The sequence below is a fragment of the Equus asinus genome, chromosome 29 (assembly GCF_041296235.1).
Source record: "Equus asinus isolate D_3611 breed Donkey chromosome 29, EquAss-T2T_v2, whole genome shotgun sequence".
NCBI lineage: Eukaryota > Metazoa > Chordata > Mammalia > Perissodactyla > Equidae > Equus > Equus asinus.
The window spans coordinates 14,650,883-14,669,116 of record NC_091818.1 but is presented as its reverse complement, the minus strand read 5'-3'; the positions used below and the strand labels follow the sequence as shown (position 1 = coordinate 14,669,116).

Sequence of the window (18,234 nt, the reverse complement as noted above, 5' to 3'; positions counted from 1 at the left end):
TGTACCTGCAGACTTGGTGAACTCACATTAGTTCTAGACTCTTTATTTTTGGTAGATGTCTTGGGATTTTCTACATAGACACTCACATCGGCTGCAAATAGGATAAGTTTTATTTCGTCCCCTCAAACCTGTATTCCTCTCATTTCTTTTTCTTGCCTTATTTCAGTGACTTAAATTTACATGGTATTATGTTGAGTAAGAGTGGTGAGAGCAGACATCCTTGCCTTGTTCCTTATCTAAAGGGCAAGAATTTTGTCATTCACCATTAAGTATGATGTTAACTTCAGGCTTTTGAAGATGCTTTTTATCAAGTTGAGATAGTTCTCTTTACTCCTAACTTGCTGAGAGTTTTGTTATGAATGGGTGGTGCTGGATTTTGTCAAATACATTTTCTGCGTCAATTGATATGATCATATGATTTTTCTTTTTTAGTCTAGTTTGATATTATAGATTGCATCAATTGTTTTTTGAGTATTAAACCAACCTTTCATACCTGGAATAAATCCCATTTGGTCATGTTGCATAATTTTAAAAAATACATTGTTGTATTGGTTGGCTATAATTTCCTTGAGGATTTTTGTGTCTAAGTTTGTGAGAGATATTGGTCTTTATTTTTATGTTTTTGTACTGCTTTTGTCATGTTTTGGTAATACTGATTTCATAAAGTGAGTTGGCACTTGTTTCCTCCTCTTCTGGGTGAGACTGTAAAACTGGTGTTGATTCCTCTGTAAATGCTTGGCAGATTTTCTCAGTGATGCCATCTGGGCCTGAAGATTTCTTTTCCAGGAACTTTCCAATTACAAATTCAATTTCTTTAATGGCTATAGGGCTATTCAGGTCATCAATTTCATTTGATTGAGTTTTGGTAGATTGTAATTTATGAGGAATTAATCAGTCTTTTCTAAGTTACCTAATTTATGAGTGTAAAATGTTTGTAGGATTTTTATATTATTCTTTTATTGACTGGAGGATCTGTAGTGATATCTCCTGTTTTATGCCTGATATTGGTGACTTGCATCTTCTCTCTTTTTATCTTAGTTAGTCTTGCTGGCTATTCATCAATTTTATTGAAATATTTAAAGAAAAAGCTTTGGATTTCTTTGATTTTCCCTATTATTTGACAATGTACATTTGGAAGCCAAAATGAAAAACATTTACAATTGAATTTTAACCTTATTGATTTCTGCTCTTACCATTATTATTTTCTACCTTCTGTTTGAGTTTATTTTGCTAGTCTTTATCTTGTTTCTTAAGATAAGAGCTTAGGTTATTGTTGTGTTATCTTTCCTCATTTCTAAGGTAAATATTTAGTGCTATGAATCTCCCTCTCAGTACTGCTTTAGTAGCTTCCCACAAATTTTGATATATTGTGCTTTCATTTTCATTTAGTTCTGTGTATTTTTATATTCCCTTTGAGACTTCTTTTTTAACCCTCATGTCTTTAAAAAATGTTTAATTTCCATGTGTTTGAAGAGATTTCTGTTTTCTGTCTTTTATTGATTTCAAGTTTGATTTCATTATGATTGGAGAACACACTCGATATAATTTCAGTTCTTTTGCATTTATTGAGTTTGTTTTATGACCAAGGATGATCCCTTTTGGTGAATATTCCATGAGGACTTGAAAAGAATATGTACTCTGATATTGTTGGGTGGACACTGGTCTATAAATGCCAATTACCTTTTGTTACTTGATGACATTATTCAGTTCTTCCATATCCTTGCTAATTTTCTGTCTGACAGTTCTATCAACTGCTGAGAATTCAGTGTTGAAGTCCCCAATCATGATGATTTTTTAAAAAAAATATATATTTCATATAAATTCCAAATTTTTTCTGTTTGCCATTCTGTTGCCAGTACCTTATGCACATGCTTGGTTGGGCTATTGGATAACCAAGCACTGATCCTGATTATAAAACCACACTTCAGACTTCCCATTTAGATAATTGACTAGTGCCTATAGTGGACTTCCAGTTTTTAACACAATTTTAAAACAATGCACTTTGGTTACATAGCAAGATATCTTATTTCTTGATTATTTCTCATTATTTGTAGGCTTTTAACTTTTTTGTGTGTGTGAGGAAGATTGGCCCTGAGCTAACATCTATTGCCAATCTTCCTCTTTTTGCTTGAGGAAGATTGTTCCTGAGCTAACACCTGTGCCAATCTTCCTTATTTTTTATATAGGGGACACCACCAGAGCATGGCTTGATGAGTGGTGTGTGGATCCGCACCCAGGATCCAAACCTGAAAACCCCGGGCCACTGAAGTGGAGTGCGTGAATATGGTGGCATAACCATATGCCACCAGGCTGGCCTAGGGTCTTTTAATTTTTTGAAGTTTTTAAACTAAGCATATTTGGTTATGTCAGACAACGCCTCGTGGAGTAAGATCAAACTTGAAGGTTTTTAATGGACTCTCCCCGATTTGATCATTTAGAAATGATCAAGCATCTTGTATAATGATTTAAGATTGTATATAAAACCACCTACATAGATAGATAGATAGAGTGGTAGATAGATATTTTCGTATACATCTATCTATCTCTCTATATACCGATATCTATAAATCTACATCAGTGTTCACATCCACAGTCAAATCTTGTCTAATTGATATTCACAATACTTTGTCATTTGGTAAAATGTCTAACTTTTCATTAAGACATCACATGACTAAATTTGACAGTTTTCTTTTTAAAAGGAGTAAAATGGTTGTGCTACTTTTCATATTAATATTATAAACTTTTACCTAATTAAGGAAAAATGTTATCAATATTAACTTTAAAGTGAAAGTGGAGTTTGATAGACACACTGCTTTAGGATGATATTCTTCAACATAGTGATTTTGATTTAAGGCTGACATACACTTGATTAATGGTTTTTCAATTGATTCTAATACATATTGATCACTGGACAATATATCTGCAACATGTGTTATTGTGTTTAATAAATAACTTTTAGTCAATCTTAGTCAATTGCAGCAGCATTCAACATGTAATGTTATATTTCTCATCACTAACTATTTTAACTTGTAATTTTTAACTATTTTACTTTTGGCGTGTTGGTTATTTTTCAAGTTATAAAATCCTTTTTTATCGTTTGTGCCTCCTTACGATTACTGACATGATATTCATAAGTTCTCTGACTAGAATAGAGGTTAATTTTTTGGCCAAGGAAAATCCCAATGCCTACTTGTGACTATGTGTTTATACTCCGTATGTCACCCTTACTTTCTAGACTTAAGTTGAACAGCAGAATTGGTCCTTGTGGGGATCATTACCGTTGCTATTAGTAGAATGTGCTCTTAACCAGCAAGACTGGAGTCATGGACTGTCAGCACCAAGCTCTCAGGACTGCTTTGAAAATTTACTAACTAACCCAGGTCTATTGAATCCATTGATTTTAGTATAGTCTTATGTATCCTTTTATCACGTTGTAGTTTTTATAAGTTAACTTGGAGGGAACTATTTATTGACAATGTATCATGCTTGTTTCTTAGTTATTTTGGTAGCAGAGAGATGTGGCCTCCCTTTATGCAGTGCATAGTCTGGCTGGGAGAACATACATGAAATATTGAAAACCAACTGATTTACAAATCACATATATGCAAAGATGCTATAAAAGAGAAGTAAACGGTAAAACACAAATGAACAACCTGATCAGGGAAGTCCTCCCTGGCCAAATGACAATTAAGCTGATACCTGAAAAGTAAATGGAATTAAACGGGCAAAGTGAAGAGGACAGAGTCTACCATGTGCATTTACCATGGCAAGAGGAAGAAGAGAACATGGCATGTTCAAGGAATTGAATTCAATATGGCTAGAGAGGCAAAAGCAAAGCAAAGATGTGTTTGGAGACAGAAACAAGGCACAGCTTATGGGGCACCTGTGTAACATATTAAAGATTTTGATTTTAATCCCCAGCCAATGCAAAGTGTTTGGAGATTTTAATTTGGGAGTGTCATAATCAGATTTGCATCATCAACAACAAAATCACTATGGCTCCAGGTGAGGATTGTGAAGGAAGAATGCAAGCACAGAAATATATTAGAGATTATAAAGGCATCTGTGTCAGAGGCAATGGTGCCCTGTAGTGTACCAGAGTGGAGGCAGTGAGGATGATGAGAAGAAAGAATATTCAAGAAGGTTGTCATTAGTGCCATCGAGTTGATTCCTGTTCCTAGTAGACTCCTAGTGACCCTGAGTCCAGCAGACCAGACCCCTCCTGCCATCCTTTCACCTTCTGGCCTGTATCACAAAATACTCCACTGCTATTCACAGGGTTTTCACAGCCAGTGTTTTTGGAAGTGGGTGACCAGGTCCTTCTCCCTAGTCTGTCTCAGTCTGGAAACTCTGCTGACACCTGTCCACCATGGGTGACCTTGCTGGTATTTGAAATACTGGTGTCAGAGCTTTCAGCATCACAGCAGCATGCAGCCACCACACTATGACAACCAACTGACTGGTGGTGTGGTTCCCTGACCAGGAAACAAACTTGCGCCTTGGTGCTGAATCTTAACCATTAGACCACCAGGCAGCTATTCAAAAAGGTACCATAACCAATATTAAGTGTTAGGCAGAAGGAGGAGATAAAGATGGGTCTCGGGTTTCTAGTGTGAATAATTGAGTAGATCGTGGTGCCATTTACTAAGACTGAAAACACTGAAGAAGGAACAGTGTGGGGTGATTTGAGAGGGTAGGAGTTCAGCTGTGAAAAGTCATGACACAAATTAGAACAATTTGAAAATTTGAAAAATAATGATCACATATAAAAAGGAAAAATGTAAAAGTGCTTTGTGTTTATTTCCATCAAATATATGCCAAAAAAAGTTTACTAAATTTCAAAAACAAATAAAATTTGGGTTCCCAGGGTATTGAAAGAATGTGTGAACTTTGACAGCAGGAACTGACCTAATTAATAGTCATCTATCCTCAGGAGTTTCAAAATCAAAGCGGTTACATTCAAAACTGTTGTTCTTATCCTGTAGTACTCATTATTTTCTTATATTCTTTCCCCGCTGACTGTCTCTAGACTCCTCCCACTTCCCTTATTTTTGCTAATCTCTTCTTTTTCCTCTCCTTTTCTGTAGTCTTCATCCCCAACTTCATTTTATTTTAGAAAGCATATATCTTTTCAGCTTAAATGATTCTTAAAATCATAAATTATTTTTTGTATCTGATCACTTGACAATGAATGACCCAAATCTACATGTGCAAGTGGCGGACCCCCTCCCTCCTTAATCTACTGATTCTTTGACTGGATTAATTTGTTGATTTTATGCTACACTTTTTTTAACCTCTGTTTCTTTCATTTGCTTTTGAAAATTAACATTATGACAAAGAAAAAATGTATCCAGAGGAAAGTAACTCCTGTTCATAAAAACATTTATGTCAATGATTACCCAGATATCGTAAAATGGCCAGGCAATGGGGCAGTCTTCGTACCTATGTGGGATGAGTGGCCTGGGGCAGAAGTCAGTGGGCTGATCAGGAAACTTTTTCCCAGGGTCCATCTCTTCTGTGTGGTGCAAACCTGATGGCCTTCCTCTCCTCCACTACCAACAGAAAAAGTTGGGATTGGGGCCGGCCCTGTGGCTTGGTGATTAATTCTGGCGTGCTCTGCTTCAGTGGCCTGGTTCATGGGTTTGGATCCTGGGCGGAGACATACACCACTTGTGAAGGCATATTGTGCCAGTGACCCACACAGTGACCCACAGATGTTAGCTCAGGGGCAATCTTCCTCAAGCAAAAAAAAAAAAAAAAAGAGGAAGATTAGTGTTAGCTCAGAGTGAATCTTCATCACAAAAAATATGTCAGAATAATGTGTTGCTTTTCAGGGCTGGTACAAAGTGAAGAGTTGCATGTATAAGGTATGATCTGAAGGAGCTGAGTCTCCCTCTGCTTCTAATAGTTCTGGAGATGCCCAAAATCTCCTCATTAAAGAATCCTTTGATGACACTTATCTTTCCAGAAGCTCTTTTTTTTGTGCTGGGCAGTATGTGTGCCATAAGGACAGTGGTGGCAGTCAGACTGCCTCAGTTCAACTCCTGGCCTCACCTGCTACCATCTGAACAAAGTCGGGCAAGGACAGAGCCTCCCTGAGTATCAGCATTAGTGTTGTCATCTATAAGTGGGGATAAAAGTTATATCCAAATTAGTGGGATTATTGTGAGAGTTAAATGAATTAAATTAAAAACAATTAAAAGAACTCAGCATCGACTACATAGCAATTATTCAATAATCTTCAGCTATCATTTATGGAAACTTTTTATATTGTCTAACTATATCATATTTAAAATCTCTAATCCTGACAACATTCTCTTAAGATAGGGTTGTTCTTTTCCCAGATGAGAAACTGAGTCAAAGTGGTATTCAGTAACTTATCCATGGTCAAACAGATGGTACAAAGCCAGTTTAAGGGTTGAATCCAGTTAAGCTTCATTCTGTAGTTAACACTTTCCTTTACCCTCTCAAATGTCTCTGGAGACATGGAACATTAAGCTGTAACCCTTCATTGTGAATAATCACATTAGATGATGTTAAAAATAGATATACATGGGGGCCAGCCCAGTGGCGTGGCAGTTAAGGTTGCACGTTCCCTTTCGGTGGCCCAGGGTTTGCTGGTTCAGATCCTGGGTGCAGACATGGCACCGCTTGTCAAGCCATGCTGTGGCAGGCATCCCACATATAAAGTAGAGGAAGATGGGCACGGTTGTTAGCTCAGGGCCAGTCTTCCTCAGTAAATAGAGGAGGATTGGTGGCGGATGTTAGCTCAGGGCTAATCTTCCTCAAAAAAGAAAAATAGGTGCACATGATAAATTTTGTCTTCATCAAATGTCCTATTACTTTGTAATAATTACCAATAATTAAATCTATTTAGAAGCCTATGGCAAGTTGCTCCTTCCCATTTTTACCTAGTTTTTTCTATTTTTAAATCAAGCTTTTTTGAATGCATCACATGTGTCTTCTTTTTGTTTTCCTTTGTTGTAGACAACAGACTCATGACAGGTTCAATGTTGCATTCAATATTGTTGAAATTTATTTACGTGCCCAGTGAAAGTCTGCTCAATTTACTTTCTTTGATATAATAATATACCAGCAGGATTTTATCCAGTGAATCTACTCATCTACCTGATTTAAAGTCTAGTCTGTTTCTACCCATAACCACATAAGTAAACATTCAAGGACAAATGCAATGAGAAGCCTCAGTATTTCCTCTAGCTGAAACTGAAAATCATGTTAAATATTTAAGTACCTCTGAGAAATTGTATATCTATCAATTGCTTTCATTTCTTTTCAGCAATTCAGGGGACCTAGAGGAACTTGGCTAAAGATTAATTAAATTGATGTACACTTTACAACTGCTGGTGCTTTCTCAAAATGTACATTGGAGAGGAAGATTTGTATGGATGCTGTGAAGAGAATTAAAGCTCATCAAGGTGTCTTCCTAAGGTCACTGCAGAGTGAGATGACAAGAGTGACCAAGAGTGTGTCTCTGCAATTCAAGAGAGTGAACACCAGAAACTTCTCTAGGGCTTGCTCACTATCAGTATCCACAAGACAGATGAGAGCACTGCACCCCAGACCCCAGCTCCCAGGGTTCTCCAGCTATCCAGTCCCGTATTGATGGTATAACCTTTGGCAAGTCACTCAGTCTCCAAGTGTGCTCCCTTTTCCATCTATACAGTTTGTGTGGGCGGTGTGTGTGTGTGGACAGGGGCTGCATCTGTGGTTCATGGAAATAAACATCAAGGACAGTTTTAAGCTGTAGCTTATGTAACTCTATGGCATATGTCACAAATCAATTATTTCCATGAAATTGCTTCTATAAATGATTTTAAACTCTAGAGACCCTTATTTGGGAGAGTCTTATCTGCTGTTCTTGTAAAGCAAGGTCCAAAAAAACAAAGATGGCGATTACCTTTGGAAAGCCTTGAGCACCTCTTGGTGCAGAGGTGTGCCTACAATAATTTGTTTTGCCAAAATTTAACAGCTGAGTTCTGGTTGCAGAGAAGAGCAGAGTGAAAACCAACTGCTATTTTCCCCCATCAGAGTGAGTTTCACTTGAGTTTTACAGAAGAAAGTATAAGACAGGCAATTATTTTTACTTTTAAAAAGCAAAGTATATTAGAAACATTTTGCTTATTGATGTTTCTTAGGGAATCAAAATATCTTGGTAAGATTACAGCTTCTGGTAGAAAGCCATTTATCATCTTCATATAAAAAAAACCCCCGAAAGTGTTGGATCTTTGAAAGCTAGCAAATCAAAATTCACCAGTTCTGATTCGAACATTCATATTTAACCTCTAAATGCCATCTTCAATATTTTCCAGTCCTTTAGTCTTTGTTGTCTTTTTTGTTTCTAATGTGCTGGAATTTTATGTATATGTACATGAGGGGGTTGAAGGCTATTGGCTAACAAGCCTACAGGTCAAACCCAGCCCACCTTACAGTTTCTAAGCCGTATAAGCTAAGAATGTTTTTTACATTTTTTAATGGTCAAAAAACATCAAAAGCATGATATTTCATGAAAGAGGAAAATTATTTGAAATTCAGATTTCAGCATCCACAAATAAAATTTTATTGGAATACAGCTCAATCATTTCCAGCAGACTTGAATAGCTGCAACAGAGACTCAAAGCTTGAAATACTGACTAGTTGGCTCTTTACAGAAAAAGTTTGCTGGCCCCTGATTGTTTTTTTCCTTTCATGGTGTTTTCTCTCCTACAAATGGTTAAAAAACAAAGAAGTTAACATTAATTTGCAAAATAATTTGCTTTCTTTACTGTGCACAAAAACTAGCATGCAGAGTATGGTGTGCTGGTGTGTGGGCAGCAGAGCTGGGGTAGGGAAGACAGTAACGCTGGCTAATGATTGACATACTAAGGAGAGATGGTCTCTGAGCCTATGGAAAACCTCATGTGATGCTATTGTGAAAAACATTCTAGCCTTCTCCCTTAAACACATACAGCTGGTGCTATTTTGTTACCTGATTTAAACTACAGCATGTAATTGAAAGAACTAATACGATATATTTTTGAAAATATTCCATAATTCATATTTCCTATTCATTCAAACTGAGCATTCCTCCTAACAATTAGTGTGAATTAATTAGTCTTTGTTATATGGGTTGTACATAGTTTTCTGTCTTCTCTAAATATAGGCTGGTCATTTTTATTCATTAGTGTTCTGAAGAAAGAAAGAAAGCAGCTGTATCAAAAATTACCATGAGGTTACAGTTTATGTAATCCTTAACTAACTATATGGATTATTCAGAATGTGCTAGAGAAAAAACATTGAGAATGTAGACGATAAGATCTCAGTACTTGAGAATTAAAACCTCTGTTAAGGACAGAGAAAAATTTTATTAAAGACACAGAAGTGAAACAATCAAACAAAAACGTAATAAGGATGCCAGGTGTCTGAGTTGACCAGAGCAGCAAAAATTCTAAGTCTTTAGACTTTTTTTCTCATTTATTGTCATATGGTCACAGTAGAAAATATTTTACAACTTGGCTGACTCAGATAAAGATTTAAGTTAGTGTTGGCTTTAGAAATATGATTCGATATCCCACAGAAAGGTAATTTAATCATGGTGGGGTGGAGGTAGGAATATGATGGTTCACATCCAATCATTTGCTGATCAAAAGATGCAGACGCGCTTACTCTCCCCATTAATGTCAAGGTGACAGTTGTTTCCGTGGATGAGATTCCGCGTTTCAACAAACAGATTTGGTTGTAATCTGTTAGGAGTATCAGTGGTTTTGAATAGTTCTCAACTGAAAAGCAGCCTTCTCAGTTCTTACGCTTCTCAGGGAACTACTATAATAAATACTCCCTCTGAGGCTTTCACGATGCAGAGTAGCAATGAGGCTCTTTCAGATAGACAACTTTAAGCATTAGGACAACACAATCTGTTTTCTGATATTTTAAAAGTTACTCATGCTTTCAGTTCATTTAAGCTAGAAAACCTAGAGATATAAATATTTTATCTCTAATCCGCCAACATAAGCAACGCCACTAAAATAATAACTTTGGACTTGGATTTCCTGAGGCTTTTACTGACTTGCGCTCACGGTTTCCTCTGTCGAGCTCACTCCTTGGGAACTATTTTACTTTACGGAGTATGATCATCGCCCTGTTTGTTCTGCAGCAGAGATCTGACATTCTGTGGACTGTGTCTGCTGCTTATTTGTAACACAGAAGTATATTGTCAGCCCTTGGGCCCAAGTGATTAGGCTAGTGCCAGAGCTTGTGTGTCTGTGTGTGCTGGGAATAAGATATGAAAAATCAGGACTATGCATGCTTTGGATCAGGTTTTCTGTTTTGTCGACTAATGAATCAGATTTGTATTTTCTAATGTTTTAAATGGAGAAATCTTGTTTTTCCAGAGTTTAGAGTGGTAGTCTTTTCACCCAATCTGAAATAAATGCCCTTTCACTCTTGAGGGAACATCTCTTGGGTTAGGCTGAGTCCACAAGTCTGATTGGGCAAAAGATGCTGTTGATTGCAAATGATCAGCCATGTGGGGTAATTTTCATCTTCTGGTTATTTGCTGTATAGTGGAATGGAGAACTCACTTGACAAAATATTGTAATAAATTCTGTTGAGTAAGTAGCCATCTAGATTGAAGGCATGTATTCAACATAACACAATGTTATAGTCTTGAAGGAGTTCCCCCTCAGCAAAACTTGTAAGGTTACTTGGCATTCGTGTCTGAATTATCATTTCATACTCTTGATGTTTTTTCCTTTCTTTTCCACTTTTTTGTAAGCTAATCTTAGATTCCCCCTTATTGTGCTAATAAGATATTAGTTACTTTGGTCTCTTAAAAAAGGTCCTTTTGCCACTGGTTACTTGGTGTTATGACCGATGGATACTCAAACTCATCTTTAAATTCTGCCAGTTTTACCTTCAAAGTGTCTTTGCGTCTGTCCACTCCACTACTTCTCTCCATTTACCTTGACCAGACTGCTGTTGCTGTGGTGCTTGTCTGGACTCAGGTAGAGCCTCTGGAGACTGAAGATCTCTGCACTGAGGTCCCTTTCCAGTTTGTTCTCCACACTGCTCCAAAGTAATATTGAAAGAAGCAAATCTGATCATATTACCTACCCTCCCAGAACTCCTTAATACCTTCCATTTGCCATTAGAATTAAAGAAAAAAACACTCATTAGAGGATTGTGTCAAGATGGTGGTGTAGGCAGACTCTGAACTCACCTCCTTCATGGACACAACAAATTTACAACTACTCTGGGAAGGACTACCCCTGAGAGAAAACAAAAGCTGGATTAAAAGAACCCCCATAAAAAGGGGCAGTGCTGACCGAGGGGGAAGAAGCAGAAATTCATTTCTGGAGAGAAAAAAGCCACCTTCAAGCTGTGGCACCTCAAGGCCAACTGGGAGCAACCCTAACAGAAGAGGCCTTCCCTGGAGGAGTGAGGGATTTGAGGGGGAGCATTACCACAATAAGCAGCTTTTGGAATCAGCACAACCAAGACGAGTGTCATAATATCTGGCTTTGCTGGCTATTAACAACAATGAGGAATATCCTCAGAAAAGCTATCAGACATAAGAGAAAAAAAATCTGCTCTTAAAGGGCCCACACACAAATTCACCCATTTTGGAAAACCACCTAAAATCACCAGAAAGAAAGGTGCACAGCCCTTTGGTGAAAAGAGACTCTCTTGATAGGCTCTGGGTGAATCTCAGTGCGAGGTGAGACCCGCACCACCGTCTAGGACCACCTCCCCAGGGACTGAGACACTGGCAGCAGCCATTATTGTGACCTAGCACAGCTGTGCTGACACAGATGCTGGCAGATACTATTGGCATTCTTCCCCTGGCCCGTTAACCCAGGAGTCGGCCCCACAGATTAGAGCACTGACTTAATCCAGCTCAGCCAGCACAGGCAGCTCACCCTAGGGACTGTCCCCACCCAACAGCAAGCCCTCAGGCAACTTGTAGGCTAGCATAAGCCAGGTGCCTGGAACCACTGCAACCAGGCCAATTGGTCCACGTCTGCGGGGCAGGGCGTGCACAAGGAGAGCACCTGCAATGGTAGAGTGTGTGGATAGAGTTCATTGGGATGACAGAGTCCACTTCAGTGGGTTGGGGTGTGCACATGGGGTAGGACTGTGTTGACAGGGTGTGTGGCCCTGTGGGTGGTGGGGCAGGTCAGCTGCAGCAGACTTGTGCTTCTTAAGCAGCCACATAGGGGGGTGGCCCCACCTTCCAAAGCCTGAAACAATTGGGTGCTCCCATGCCAGGAGCCAGCCCCACTCAGTTGTAATCCTGAGAGAGCTGACAACAGCCTTGCAGGCCACAGACCCATGGCAATTGTAAGCCCCTGAGCCTAGCAACCAGTCATGTGAGTGACCTACTCACTTAACAGAAAAACTGCAATAAGAATATGCTATTAGACCTGGCAGCCAACCATGCTGGGGCTCCTCATGCCCAATCAAGTGACTGAAGGGTTCATAGCAGCTGCATGCAGCTGAGCATTACATTCAGTTGGCCAGGGGAGCAGCCTAATCTCCCCAGGCACCTGCAGCAAGAGGAACCCTGCCACAACAGAAGGATATATGTAGCCCACATAGGGGACACTCCTGGAACATTTGGAGCTGTTGATGAGAGGAAAATACACTGCTGGGCCTCTTAAGGCATCTCCTACATAAGGCCACCTCTCCAAGATTGGGAGACACAGCTGACCTGCCTAATACATAGATATAAGCACAGAGAAAGAGGCAAAGTGAGGAGACAAAGGAATATGTTCCAAAACCAAAATCAGTAGAAGGAAGGAAATAATAAAAATCAGAGCAGAAATAAATGAAATAGAGACTAAAAAAAAAAAAAACAATAGAAAAAGTAAATGAAACTAAGGGCTGATTCTTTGATTACATAAACAAAATTGACAAACCTTTAGCTAGACCTACAAAGAAAAAAGAGAGGAGGCTCAAATAAATAAAATCATAAATGAAGAGGAAAAATTACAATGGACACCTCAGAAATACAAAAGATTATAAGAGAATGCTACAAAAAGCTATATACCAGCAAACTGGACAGTCTAGAAGAAATAGATAAATTCTTAGAATCATACAACCTTCCAAAACAATATCAAGAAGAAATAAAGAATTTGAATAGACCAATCACCAGTAAGGGGATTGAAACAGTAATAAAAAGAACCTCCCCAAAAATAAATGTCCAGGATCGGACAGCTTCCTTGATGAATTTTACCAAACATTCAAAGAAGATTTAATACCTATCCTTCTCAAACTCTTCCAAAAAATTGAAGTGGAGGAGAAGCTTTCTAACTCATTCTATGAAGCCAACATTACCCTGATACCAAAACCAGCCAAAAACAACACACACACAAAAATTACAGGCCAATATCACTGATGAACATCAATGCAAAAGTCCTCAATAAAATACTAGTAAAGTGAATACAATACATTAAAAAGATCATATACCACGATCAAGTGGGATTCATTCCAGGGAGGCAGGGATGGTTCAATAACTGCAAATCAATCAACATGATACACAACATTAATAAAATGAAGAATAAAAATTACATGTTCATCTCAATAGATGCAGAGAAAGCACTTGATAAGACACAGCATCCATTAATGATAAAAACTCTAAATAAAATGGGTATAGAAGGAAAATACCTCAACATAATAAAGGCTATATATGACAAACTCACAGCTAATATCATTCTCAATGGAGAAACTTTCTCTAAGAAGAGAAAGCAGACAAGGACGCCCACTTTCACCACTCTTATTTAACATAGTATTGGAAGTCTGAGCCAGAGAAATCAGGCAAGAAATAAAAGGGATCCATATTGGAAAAGAAGAAGTGAAACTGTCACTATTGTTTTCTTTTGAGGAAGATTAGCCCTGAGCTGACATCTGCTGCCAGTCCTCCTCTTTTTGTTATATGTTGCTGAATATGATTTGCTAATGTTTTGTGGAAGATTTTTGTGTCTGTGTTCATGTGGAATACGTGTGTGAAGTTTTCTTTTGATGTCTCTGGTGGATTTTGGTATTAGGATAATGCTGGAATTGTAAAATAAATTGGAAATTTTCATTTTCTTGTCTAATTTCTGAAAATGAGTATGGAAAGTTGATATTATTTGTTCAAGTATTTTGTATAATTCATCAAGGACACCACCTAGCCCTGAGGGTTTCTTTTAATATTTTGGGTTTTTTTTGTTAGCATTGTTTTTGGTTTTTGTTCATGAGAGTTTTAACTATAATTCCAATTTATATACTAGAACTATTCAGATCATCTGTTTCTTCTTAAGTGAATTTTAGTGGTTTATATCTTTGAAGAAACTCATCCATTTCACGTAGGTTATCTAAATGTCTAATTTCTGAACATGGAGTTGTTTTAGCATCCTCTTATTGTTTCTCTCCAGCATCTTTAGTGACATTACCTCTTTCATTTTTGATATTCGTAATTTATACCTTCTTTCTTTTTTTCTTGAATAGTATGGCTTGAAGTTTATCATTTTTATTGATATTTTCAAACAATCAGATTTGGGTTTCAGTTTACTTATTTTTCTTTTTTTCTATTTCATTAATTTATGCTAATTTATATATTTTTTGTTTTTACTTTTACTGGTTTTGAACTTCTTCTTCTTTTTCTAGTTTCTCAAAAGGAAGCTTGTATTATTGATTTGGAACTTTTCTTCTTTTCTAACATAATAATTTATTGCTACAATTCTTCCTCTATGCTCTTCTTTAGCTGCAGCCCACAAACCCTTTTTTATTTTTAGATATTGTATTCTTTATTTTGAAATTTAGGCCAGGGATAACCCCAGTTTTGGAAGAGAGGGTTATAACTTCTCAATCTGCTAAGAAAATAAAAAAAGAGAAACATCACACAGCACACATTGTTTTATACTACTATCTGTATTTAGAGTTCACAGTCTAGCCCAGGACAATAGTTTACATAGCAGACAAACTCACTTGCCAAATTTTGGGTGTGTCTTGGAATAAACTTGCATATCTTCACTTCAAGACATTTTGCTGCATACTCTCCATGAAAGCGCTATGGGATGGCACAAGCAGAACCTTGCCTCATTTAGAAACTTGATGGTCTCTGACATTTTTCTGAGACATTCCTCAGAAAGATGAGGAGGATCTGCCATTGCAATGTCAAAACTATTTGCAATTTTTTGAGGGTAAATTCAAAAGATTATGGTAATTGTAGAAAATAAGCTCATTCCACATATGACAAATCTTTTGACAAATTCAAAGCTGGGTCCAGAAAAGTCTTCTTTCTGCACCTCCGTTTCTGGTAAACACTGGGGGCGTTTACACACGCTAGTCTGCCTCCTTCTCTAGTAGCTTCAATTGTTTCATTTGCAAACTATAAAGTGGTTTCCTGACTATACCAAAGCTGGCTCAATTGAGTTCCGGAGGCTAGAAGTCTGAAATCAAGGAGGTGACAGGATTGGCTTCTTCTCGAGGCAGTGAGGGAGAAACCAGCCCATGTGTTTCTCTTAGCTTCTGCTGGGTCCTGGCAATCCTTGGTCTTCCTTGGCTTGTAGGCACATCACTCCAATCTCCGCCTCCATCTTCATATAACCTTCTTCTCCCTTGTGTCTCCTCTGTGTTTATGCCACAAATTTTGATATGTTGCACATTCATTTGGTTGATAATATTTTCTAATTTTCATATATTGAGGATATTTATCTGATATCTTTTTGTAATTAGTTTCTAGTTTATTTCTGTTATGGAAGTTGAGGTATTTTCAAGTTTATAATTTCAATACTCATCCTAATTTTTTATTTTGCATTTTTTTACTTGTCTCTTTTATCTGTGCTTATTTTTTTCCCTTGAGTTTCTTTGGATTTATCATTTTTTTAATTCTATTTTTCAACTATTGTTTGGAAGATATAATTTCTTTTAAATTCTTTTGATCATTGCCATTGAAACAGTAATATGCACACTTCATTGTGTCTAAAATTAATTGGAATATTTACTCTATCCTTAAGTAATACAAGGGCCTGGAGACACTTTAATTCTGGTCACCATTCCCTTTCTAGTTTTATACATTAATGTTATCCAAACAAATTCTTTAAAGATTTTTTAAACCCAAGAAATTAAATATTATTTTAATTGACTTATATAGGCAATATTTGTTTAGTCTTACCCACATTTTTTTTCAGGATGTGTTCTTCCTTCTATTTGTCTTGCTTTCAATATTTTGGGCATTTTAATGGAGAATACATTGCTTTCTTAAATTCTGCATAAGTTTCAGCCATTATCCATTTAAATATTGCTTATTCTTCATTCATCATGACAAAGTTATATTTTCATTTACTGTTCCTTCATGCTTTCTATCCATTTTTGTTTTTTGTGTTACACATTTGATAGAATTTTTCCAGCTTTAAAAACTTCTTGTTTATAAACCTCTCTTCAGTTGTGTCTAATCAGCTAATTAAGTCTTTTCTTATGTTTTGAATTTCACTATGTGTGTATATATATGTAATGCATGCATATGTGATGTATGTATCTATATATACACATATATATTATATATTTATAATTTCTGGACATTCTATTGTTTTGATGTTTCTAGCAATTCTGATACTTTGATAGTCTTTTGTTTGTGAATCTTCAGTTTGAGCAGGACTCAGTAAGAATACCTCATCTCCATTCCACCTGACATTGTCTGGGTCAACTAAACCAGAGCTATGGTATCTAGTCTTTTTTCCTTCTGTAGATTTTTCTCCATGTAGATGTCTCCACAGGGCAGCTTGGCTTTCTCAGAGAATTGTCTGAGTTCCAATAAAGAGTGTGTCAAGATATAAAAAGTTAAGTTCTCAGTTTCTTAAGGCCTGGGCCCAGAAACTGGCACAGCATCACCTCCACTGGCATTGCATTGGTCAAGCAATCAGAGCCCAATCTCTAGGAGAGGACTTTGCCCTCACCTCTCAATGAGAGGAGAGTCAAAGAAGTTTAGGGATATGTTTCAAATCTTCACACATGCACTGATGTGATACTATTCATTCTAGACTTTGAAAATCAGAGAAATATGGAGCAAAGGATGTTTTTCTAGAAGCTTAAAATGGATAATTAGAATTGTTAAAAACAGCACTAGCTGTTTGACATCATAGCTCTGGATGCTCTCTTTGGGCTAGGTACATGAAGAAGATTGATGTACATAATTCTATGTAGCTTCATCTTTGCCAGAGTGTCCCTCCCCTCCATTTGTCTGTTCTTAAAACATAAGGAGTGTTTATACACTTGTATTAAAAATATTTTACTTTCATTTTATCAAGCACATTTCAGTATCCCTAAGAGCTCAGTGAGTGTTTGCTGATTAGCTGGAGAAACATCAGCACATACAATACAATACGACCTTTCATGAAGGAGATCCATTGCTGAATGAGTGGAAAATGGCAATAAATACAATTTGATAGTAAAGCTCATTTTTTGTCATGAAATACTTATAAAACTTTCTGTATACTTGCCACTAGACCTATTGATATATAAGGTAGTATTAAAAGTTTTGGAGGTACAATTTCTCCCAGGCAGCCATTTTAATGTCTTCGAAATGAATGGTTTTATGTCCAGATGAAATTTTCTGATTTCATCCTAGTCTGCCTTCTTTTACCATAGAACCTCTCAAGTTGAGTGTGCAAGTGCTAAATTTCATCTTGGGCTTCATGTTTCCACTAGATTTAAACATGGCTTTGGAGTTGTCCTGCTGACAGGGCTTCAGAGACACAATTATGCAAAGGTCGTCAGCTGGTTACATGATCAGGGAAAGCAAAACAGGCCTTGGGTGCAATTTAAAGCTGAGCATCCTGAAAAGAGCTCTCCAGAAGTGACTCATAAATAGTTTCCAACAGGGCTCCAGTCAAATGATGACAAAAATCTTTTAAGTCACAAATATGTGCAAATGAATCCAAATGTGGCTTTGAATTATGCTTTTCCTTTTATTTGATTCATTTTGAAAGTCAGCATAGTGTCATCATTGTTTCTCTCAGAAGTAGCAAATACATCTAAACTCAGACATATGGAATTAGTGTGCTTCTGGTGGATGAATTAATCCCCCCAAAGCTTGAAAACCTAAAAGCCAAACTTTTGGCACATTTTCAACTAGACTCCGAGGCATCAGACTAAGTGGATCTTAATTTAAATTCATGGATATAAATCTAATAGAGAAGGCTATTTATGCATATTATAAATTATTAGTGAACAGTGCCTGAAATTCAGTCTGAATTG

At 37.1% G+C, this 18,234-nt stretch overlaps 1 pseudogene; it reads right to left on the bottom strand.

Moving 5' to 3' along the window:
- Positions 1 to 14,911: 14,911 nt before the first annotated feature.
- LOC106829879 (EEF1A lysine methyltransferase 1 pseudogene) lies at positions 14,912 to 17,674 on the bottom strand (annotated as a pseudogene).
- Positions 17,675 to 18,234: the final 560 nt, after the last annotated feature.